General features: G+C 48.2%; 1 protein-coding gene across 2 annotated transcripts in view; it reads right to left on the reverse strand.

Moving 5' to 3' along the window:
* The window catches only part of LRRC8D (leucine rich repeat containing 8 VRAC subunit D), a 59360-nt gene that overhangs the window by 42215 nt on the left and 7150 nt on the right, over positions 1-9995 (reverse strand). The window lies entirely within an intron of this gene.

The raw sequence follows: 9995 nt of genomic DNA on the forward strand, positions 1-9995 counted from the left end.
CGTGTCCTCCCTGCCTCCGGCCGCAGAGCCGCACCCGGCTGCCCCGGCCCGGCCCCGCCGCGGCGGCGGGGAGCTGCTCTGCAGCCCGGGTCTGCGCCAGGCTCGGCGCCGGAATCGCCCCCCGGCTGCTGCAGCACAAGCGAGGGGCGGCTTTGTTGCAGGCAGCACCGATTCAAGCACGGGCCGCACAGATGCAGTCCCGCTGCCCTCCTGCTGAGACATCTCCAATACCGCTAAATTTCTAATTTACTTCCCTCTTAATTTATTTTCCAAGGCCTTGCCAGGATTGCCAGCCCCTGGCACTCAGGAGCCCCCACGAGCACTGCCCTGTGTCATGCTTTCTGCTGGGAGCGTAAAGGTCAGCAGTGACCTGCTGTTCCAGGTTTCCTCTTAGTGGTAGAGACCCAGGGTAAGGAGATGGGGAAGCCATTGCCAATTACACAGATAGATAATGCATTTTAAAGAAGCACAGTTGCAGAAATTACAGAGGCTTCCTTTTTTTCCTCCTTCAAAGGGGCAAAAGCAAAGCAGTTTTCAAGTCTTGGGAGAACTAAATCACTTCACAGGATACTGGACTTGAATTGGAGGTTTCCAAGACTGCTTCTTGTTTTTTAAATATGTGAAAAAAGCTCTGACCAGAAATTTTACAAGGGTGTATTGTGAGCAGATTTCCAAGCAGACCTTCAGATCGTACTTGAGCTCTCACAGAAAATGCTCCAATAGCCACAGGGCCATCCACCTTGGCTGTTTCTGTAACTTTTTCTTACAAGTTCAGAGATGCACACGAGAAGGGCCTCGGCAGAGTTTGCCATACCCTTCCACCGCTCCTCTGTGGCCATCCCAAAGACAACAGTTTCTGCAAACAGATGGCCAAGGCAGTTCCCACTTCCAAAGCAGGAGTACTGCCATTTATGAAGATGGATCAGCCTTCAAGGAAGGGTGTCAGGAGATGGAGCCACTGGTTTATGCTGCACACTACCGCCACGCTCGATGAGGCGCTGATGGCAAGGAAGGACAGCTTGTCTCCAAGGGCTCAGTCTCAACCTGAAAAGCTGCTGAAAGGACTGAGGTGCTTCACTGCCGTCCTCGCCTTTCCAAGAAGGGACCGAGTGTATGAGATGGAGCATACGTGGAGGGGAGGTGGGGGGAAACAAATGCCAAAAATCACTCACGAGGATAAAGTTTTAAAGGAAAAAAAAGGGGGGGGGCTAAAGCAGACATTCTCATATAAATCACAGCAGCACACAAGAGTGCATACGTATCAGTGCTTGGGTAAAGTCAAGATCAGTGAAGGAATTTTTCCTGCAGTTCTTGCCACAGAAAACCTCCCGGATTTTGTTCCCAATCCCATATGAAAATTTATCTCTCTACATTTCTGCCGTTAGCTCCCCTTCCCATTGTAGAAGGGACAACTGCCAGTTACTAAAACAAAGCAATGTCTTATTTACAGAAACATCTGCTCTGATACAAGGAATACACACCCACTTTTTCATAGAGTCAGCATGTGGAATAGTTGGAATAAAGGATGTTAAATAAGGAGCATATGCACTAATATGCTTATAACCTATTCTCTTCTGGCACACATTCTCCTTAATCTTTCTCTGTTCTTTCAGGCCCCTTGGCATAGGGAAAGATTTCCCTTTTATACTGGGGTGATGGCATCAGATGCCAATTTTATCTGAACCACAGCCAGGCATTTGGCACTTCAGGCATAACACGTGCAACCTCCAAGTGGCCACTTCCTATATACTGTAGCCTACATGTGCTTGCCTTCAACTGTATAGTCAATCAGACATTTTTTCCACTGATCAAAACACTACTATTTCTGTTGTGCTTAGCAGGGAAACAATCACTGCTAACGGAGTGAAAAATCAGATGACATGCTTGCAGGCTAAATTATTATGAAGTCACTGTAAAGGAAGGAGAGGGAGGGAAAAATCAAGGATTTTGGGGACTAAGTAGAGAACTTGAGGAGGGGGGAATCAGGTAATAAAATAATTATAAAATTATCAGTTTCACCCAATAGAATTTTAATTTCAACACAACTGAATTATTCTCGGTCCTGCATTAATCTCCAAGCAGGCAGCCAGCAGCGCACACTTGACACTCACTTTGGTTAAAATGCCATCTTCCTCCCTTGCTGCAGCATGAAAGAGAAAAACAACAAAACGCTGCACAGGGAGAACGTCACGCTACGAAGACAAATGAAAAACCCCAAGCCAGCACAGAAGCATTACCAAAAGCACAATGCAGCCTAACCAGATAAATCGGAGATTTTGCTGCTATCGCCAGGTGAGGTTTCACAATCCGCTTAAGCTGCCTGCGAGGGCACTCGCCTGCCACCCCGCCAGCCTCGCCTCCTGCCCGCGCTGGAGGAACGCCGCGCCAGGCACCAGCGGCACCGCTTCCCCTTTCGGCAGCAGCGCGAGCTTGAGTTTGCTCCAGCCAGCGTGGAAAGCCCGCTGCCAGCGGAAAGCCCCGCGGGCGCTGCCCCGCGCCGGGATGCCATGCGCGGCGGCTGCTCTCGGCAGAGCCTGGGCTCCGCGCCGGGGCCCCGCTGCAGCCCTTCCTTCCCGGGCCGCCCATCAGGCCTTGTGTCTCCGGGGCTCCCGTAACCCTCCCCTCCTCGTCCCCTTGCCACCCGCCCGGGGCTCGCTGCAAACCTCTCCCTGCATTTCCCAAGAGTCCGGAAAGCAACCAAGGCGTCGACAAACCAAACGGCGCTGGCGAGCGGCAGAGCTTCCCAGGGCCTTCACCTCCGCAGGCAGCCGGGCCTCGGGGCCGCAGGAACGGGAGAGGGGGCTGACGGCGCTCCCTCCGCTGCCGTATTCTTCACCGGGTACCGAGCCACATACAAGAATTTACAAGCCCAGAGAGCAAGCGGGCAAACAGTCCGGCACCGAAGCAGCAGCAGCTACTGGCAGGACTCAGCCACTGGGATGCTAAGCATGGGAGCCTCCTTCCTGGAGATGAGGTTTCCTCAGAGGAACAGCATTCATACACTTTGCACAGGCAGAACAGTACATATAACCCGCTGCTTTAAGACTTTGTATCTACTCACACTTACCTCAACAATTTTGTTATCTCCTTTCACTTGCCACAATGTTACTATTTTCTTTTAGATTTTTGCATGCTTCCTTCATGTTTTTATTTTCTGGCTTTACTGTACACTTCATCATTTTTGTTTTCCTGTAACTCTGGCCCAGACAGTTCCTTTCTTTAAAATCTGTTTTGGTTAAACTGACTGATGCTAATCAGGACACTCAAATTCATCTTTCAATACAGGTACATCCTAACTCAAATTACACTAAAAACAAACACATGCAAAATGTAACCACAAATATTAACCAGTGGAAATAGAGTCTTGCCCAGACCACCTTATTTTTTTCCCCGGTTTATCACACCCACTTCTGTTTCTTTCTCAGCCCACTCCCTTTTCTCCTCAAGACCTGCTCTTCTCCCATTATTCTCTTATCCGACTCTTTCCTGACCACTTTCCATGGGGGCACAAGCATTGCCTAAACTTGCAAGTTCTGCAGCATCAACACATGCTTGTTGCCTGCACTCCTCTGCTTCCTCACTCCAAGTGCCAACGGATTTATTGCCAGAGGGATGGAGATGGTGCAGGGGAGACAAAACTACCGGGCCCGTCTGCCCTTTCCCTCTGCTAGCAGTGCCAACATGGTAAAACAGTACAGGAGTTTAATACGGATTATTAAAACAGCAAGTGTTATGTAAAAAAAAAAACCCAAACACCCCAAAAGTTGCACTTCCCTTTTGTCAGTTCCTCTCCCAGGAGAAGGGAGTCTAGGCTCCATTTCTCAATTCAATTACAGACAGAAAGCATGGACCCAGCCGTTGCTGGATGGCAGCCGTTGAAAGGAGCTCTGTACGTACGGTTCTGAGTTTGTATTTTTAAGCACCAGTTAGATTAAGCATGAAGTCTGCTTCCTCTGTGCATCTTTGATGAAGGCAATTGCTAATACATGCGGAAAGTGTTTGTAACCTTACTGGTGCTTGAGAACCAAACAGGACAGGGCAGTACCTTTCACGGCTGGCCCAAGCTTTACTGCCCAGATTGTCAGATCAACACAGTTCCTACCCTCCCTGGCAGTGGTCTGTACACAAAGCGTCGTGTACAAATATGCGAGATGGACATTTTTTAATCATTCACTGACATTTGCACCGGATTAGCAGACAAATTTGTACCAAACAATCCGAATGACACGAGCTTGACAACGCGCTCCTCCGTGCAAGACTGAAGAGAAGACAAAATGTCTATTACATAATACTTTCGTATAAAATATTAATATTCACACAGGAAGCTGTTGAACGGAAAGGCTGTTTTCAACGATTAGCAAATCAGTGTTGTATAACCTTGTTTTTTTAACCAGTACACTTGAGATAGACAACAAGCTATACTTTTTGTTGATAAAATATGACAAAACCAACTCTGAATGTACACCCATCAAGGTACACAAAAAAATCTCCTTGGGGTTTCCAACTTCTCTTTTGACCTTAAGGCACTACAAGAGCATAGGATCGTCTCTCTCTCCATAGTGCACACAGCTTCAGCAAGCCAGTGCAAGGGTCCTTCCAGGCCCGGGAGCTCTTTATGCAAGACTTCACACTACCTGAAAACGTACAAATCCCCTTTCCTTCTTATGCTGTGACGGCTGAAGAGCAGATATTCAGCACTCTTATTTATATGCACATCATATGCATTTGTTTTCTCCTCAGAGCTACTGTTATAAGTTGCAAAATCCCTGCAGCAAGAATTAAGTTCTTCAAATGAAGTCTACCCCAAAACCAACGCTGCTTTTAGCAGGCATGTTGGTATCTGCGGCATCAGCCAGGCAGAGGTGGGGCAGCCCCAGCTGCAGCAGAAACCAAGAGCAATTAGGAACACCTTTTATAGAGAAACTTATCTCAGTGATGACTTGTAAAGAATGAAGTTCAAGGGGGAAAAAAACAGCCTCTTGGCTGTGGCTTAGCAGCCATGGGTTGCACTGGGGCGGGCAGGAGCCTGCCCTGTTGCTTCACTGCAAGGGCTGTAGGAAGCCCTCACCCTCACTCCTTCTCTGCACATGTATCTCCACACCATGAACCCAGGAAAGGGCTCGGTCCAGAGCATCGCAGGTCCCCAGCAGATGCCCCGGCACACAGTCTGCTCTAGGTCCTGTCACATTTGCCAGCTCCACATGGGTGTCACAGATAAGACATCTAAAACAGCAGTAGACACCTGCGTTTAGGCAGCCCCACCCATGGTTTTTCCCAACACATGGGGAAAATCATCAGGAGACATGACTCAGACAAAAATCCTGCACCAGTGAATGGAGAGGGATTTTTATTCCAACTGTTTAAAACTCTACTTCGGGGATTGTGCTTTTTTTTTTTTTTTTTTTTTTTTTTTAATTTAAATGCACGGCAAACAGTTTGAAGAGCACTGTAATAAGAGAAGGTAGCAACTGCATTTAATTGTCTACCATGCCCTCTCCTTGGGCCAGAGGAATCTTCCATTGTAGTCTCCTGGTCTTCCAAGGAGACCTTTGTAAGAGCGGACACCTGAGGTGCTTAGCTTTTAACAAAAAGACCATATATAGAAAGGGCTCTTCTTAAGCACTAATGAGGAGCAGGACAGGTCACAAGCACCGGACCATTTCTTCCTCTGTTGACCAGGTAATGCAAAATGCAGGACCACAGTGAGTAAAGACGATTGCTCTCCTCACCCGCTGCTGGCTGCCATGTGCTTTCAGCCTGCTTATTTTCTTCTCCTCCTCATTGGAGTTACCTCCTTGGAGAAATAGGTCTTAAAAGTCTGAGCAACAAATGGTATGCCTTCTCCTTTAGGGTAGTAGTATTTTATACCACAACTGTTTTTGATATCTTGAATTTCATAACTACTTCAGCCTTAAAACAAACCTACTCTGAGGAAAGAAAAAGTGAAAGCAAGGTAAATTATAGGTGGCAACAGTTTTGAGACTGCACAAACAACAGGTTTTCATATCCTGATTTATCCACAGAAGAGGAGGAAGACAACAGGGGAAGGTATTTCTTTTAGAGCAGTGCCAACCGACAGGCCTTTGGTGCGGCCACGCTCTGCCCCCGGCCCTGCTTCCCTCCCGAGCGTTGGGCAGTGCCAGTATTTTGCTGGCTCCGTCCCAAGCAAACAAGCTCCCTCCCGCCGGGGATACCTCCCTGAACACGCTGGGAGCTGCCACGCAAAGGTCTTCTGAGGCCGTCTTCCCTAACCTTTTCCTGGAGGGGATGGGATCCCGTTCTGGCAAGACTGGAAGAATATGGTTATAAAGAATATAGAGATAACTGAAAAAAGCCTCCATTCTTTTAATTAAAGAAATTTGTGGTGAGAGAAAGACTGAGGCAGCGTCAGTTAAAATTAATGATGTGGAAATGAGCATTACTGATGGTATTAGAAAGTGCCAACTTGCCTTGTGACGCACTTTGCTTTTTAACGTGCCAAAACCCAAGACGATTCTCAACAAGTTAAACACTAGAAGTGCTGGCTTTGTTCTTTACTAAATTTGTTTGGAATCTCTGAGGGGAAAAATTGTTTGGCAAGCAGTTGGTACCCATTCTTTGCTAAATGGCTAAAAGAGAATTGCACTCAGTTTGCTTAGACCAAAAGATCTGGAGCCAACCCCATCCCCAATACAAGCAAGTCACACCTTGAAAAAACCTGTCTCGGAGTGTTCTCAAGGCAAGAGGTGCAGAATTGCTTTACAACAATAATTACAGTTGGCTTTTTAGAAATATAATGCTGGTAGTTGCTGGAAAGCTGTGCATTTCACAAACTTCCTTCTCAACATTTCAGCCTTCTTCTGGCAAATACTCACAAGTATAGGCCCATAGCAACTCAACACCACAGCTGGGAGTAAACACTTTGTGAGATCAAGCACCAGCACTCTGACCCCAGAGAGCCTCATGCTCGCGTGCATGCTCATGAGACTATACGTGTGTGGAAAATTAGTCATGCACACAAGTCTCCGCATGGTGAGGTCCACAGACTTTTTACTGCTAGTTAGAAAAAAATATTTAAGATGTCAGTTATGCAAAAGTACAGATAAATCTTTAATCAAATGCAAGTTTTCTGGGGAATATTATTTCCATTTTTCTTAACATACAATAGGTCTTTTTTTTTTTTCCAGAATGTAATCTTCCAATTACTAAAGAAAAAAAAAAACAGAAGAGAAGAAACAAAAAGGAGAACTGTGTAGTCTAATTTCAACGCTGGCAAAAAATGGAAAAAGTAGAATAGCAGAAACTGTGAAAGATCATGTTTTATATAGTAACATCTGAGTGTAAGGTAAAGCCTGATAATTGTGTTTGCCAAATATTTAAGAACTGCAACAATTGTATGAATTACTTACAAGATACAAATTGTTCTTTTGAGAAGAAGAAGAAAAAAAAAAACTTCCCAGTTCATTATGTGGTAAAAGAAATACTCACTAGCTGGAACTCCCTTTTGTTTGCACCCAGCTGAGAAGCGAGTATACTGGATTCCCCGTGACATCACCTGTGACTCAAGCTACTTTTCATCCCCAAGTCTGATTAAGTGTTTTAAGCCTTAAGACTTAATCCTTAGTGAATAGTCAGTGTTCACGCACCAGCGCTAGTAACCTCTCCTCAGGCTCCTGGAGGCGCAGGAGCCAGGGCCAACACCAGGCTGCGGGGCCCCCCAGCCCCCAGGCAGCCCGCCACAAAGCGGCACCGGAGCAAACGATGCAACCACTGATGTGATCAGGGAACACAAGGGGGGAAAAAAAAATCAGCCAGTGATACAGGACCTGACTCAAAGTCCACTTGTCCCCACTGGCTTCAGCAGGCTTTGAACAAGGCCTTGACACATGGTGGAGAAGGAACGAGAAGACCTGGAGAAATGTAAAGAAGCAGCTGCAAGGCGGGACATCTCAGTGGAGTCACTTCTTACAGAATTGCACCGAGCCACAACACACAGCGTTACAAGTGCTTTTGAACAAAGGCAGGCATCGACCATTTTCCCCGCTTGCATTTATTTTCTCATCCTCCTGTCACTGGGAGGACCTCTTGAATGCCTGTCACCAACTGCATTAGCTTCTTCTTACTCACCAGGCACGCAGTTAAGAAAGGTGTCCGCACGCAGCGCTTACACTTGCTGCACCTCCAGACTACTACATGCTTTCACAGAAGAGAAAGAGGGTTTTCGAGGTGACAGGAAATAGGCCTAAGAAAGGGCTGGGATGAAAGAACTGTATTTCACACATTTGGTTATATGTCAGTGCAACATACAATAGTTAATCTTTTTGCAGCAAGCATCTAATTGTTCTGACTCCCCTCGCTTGGCTGTTACACAGGTTTCCTCCTATTCATAATTACCCTCCCGTGACAGCAGCGCACAGACTTTTTCTGCTCTTAGTGCTGCTGCTTTACAATTCCTCCTCCAGGACTGGACACATTGGACAGGTTACTGTCCCCACAAAGGACGTCAGGACCGGTATGTATATTTAGTGTGCATATCCGGATCTTACAAAATAAATTACTGCTTATGCTGCTTCCTTCTTTACGTTACCTCATRTAGCCTTTATAAACTTCTGATTTTTATCAAAGTAACCTTGATTGCAAATAACAGTATCTATTTAAATATTGCTGGTTTACTATCTGCAAGAGAACAGACGTGGCAAATCTAACAGACAAGTGTCTCTCATACTGAGATGCAGGCAAAGCAGCAAGTGAGTTTACTACAAAGGCAATGCTTCCTGAGACACAGCTGAGAAAATGGTGTGCAGCACAGAAAATATCACCAGAGTAGCATATTCCTAGGTCAGAACTTCATAAATCAGTTCCAGCCACCAATAAAAGGTTTATAGGGGATTTATAAATCACAAAGAACGAGTACAATCCTGGCCTCAGAGCAGGGCTTGGTGAACAAATTCAAGATGGCAATCAAGAGCAAATAACATCACACTAGTTTTCTAGACTACCAAAACCCTTACTCTTAAGTTTGAAGGAATGGGGTTTCCCCTGCCACCAGAAAGGGAGAGGGGAGGAGGAAGGAAAAAAAAAAAAAAGACAGAAAGGGCCTTGGCTACTTATGCAGCCTGTCTGGGATGAGAGGGCTTTTCTGACAACTCAGCTCGGTGGGAGCAAGACTTCCATGCTGCTCCTGCAAATTTCTCAAACCGTAGCGCCTCCTCTCCCAAGCAGCGGGTATGCCCATTTCCCACCGGCAGTTCTAGAGGGAGAGAAGATCGTCCTTTCCTGTCACAACTGGCAGATGAAATATTGAAACAAATAATGCTCTAAACTTAGGAAAAAAAAAAAAAAAGACAGCGGTAGTCCCTGGCATTACTGTCACGAGTAACACACACCCCAAAGGCAGCGCTGGGGCCGTTTCCCTCCCTGCAAGAGCAGCCAAGCCGAGTGAACCGCCACTTCGGGCACCACCGCTGCAGGAAGCGCAGCCGGGACTCGCTGCACCGGCCCCGGCCCGGCCGCGGCCCCCCAGGGCAGACGGGGGGTGGCGGCTGCCGCGCCGGGGAGCCCCGAGGAGCAGCGGCGCTGCGCTGCCGCGTACCGGGCCGGGGGAAGTCGACGCGCCGGTTGTTGGCCCGAAGATGCGTTTTATTGACTAGTTTAGGCCTCTTTGATCTCCGCGTGGTGCGGCCAAGCGGCCCCCGTGCAAACCCCAAGCAGCTGGAGGCCCCCACACGGGTTTAACGCCGCCCTCCCGGCGCGGAGCCCGCTCTCAGTCGCGGCTCCCGGGCGCACGACGGTCCCCGGCCGCCGCCGGGGCTCCCCGCTACGGCCTGCGGCGGCCCGCGCTCCCCCGCGGCGCGCAGCGCTCCCGCGCACACGTCGGCACGGGCCCCGGCGCGAAAGAAGCGGGGAGCAGGGCCGCCCGCGGTGTTACCACAAGGCGCCGCTGCTGCCGGGCACGCAAGCAAACGCACCATCCAGCTCGCCGGGCAGCCCGAGTTAAGGGGAAAAAGGGGGCGGGG

Source organism: Apteryx rowi, unplaced genomic scaffold (genome assembly GCF_003343035.1).
Source record: "Apteryx rowi isolate R43461 unplaced genomic scaffold, aptRow1 scaffold_14, whole genome shotgun sequence".
Lineage (NCBI taxonomy): Eukaryota > Metazoa > Chordata > Aves > Apterygiformes > Apterygidae > Apteryx > Apteryx rowi.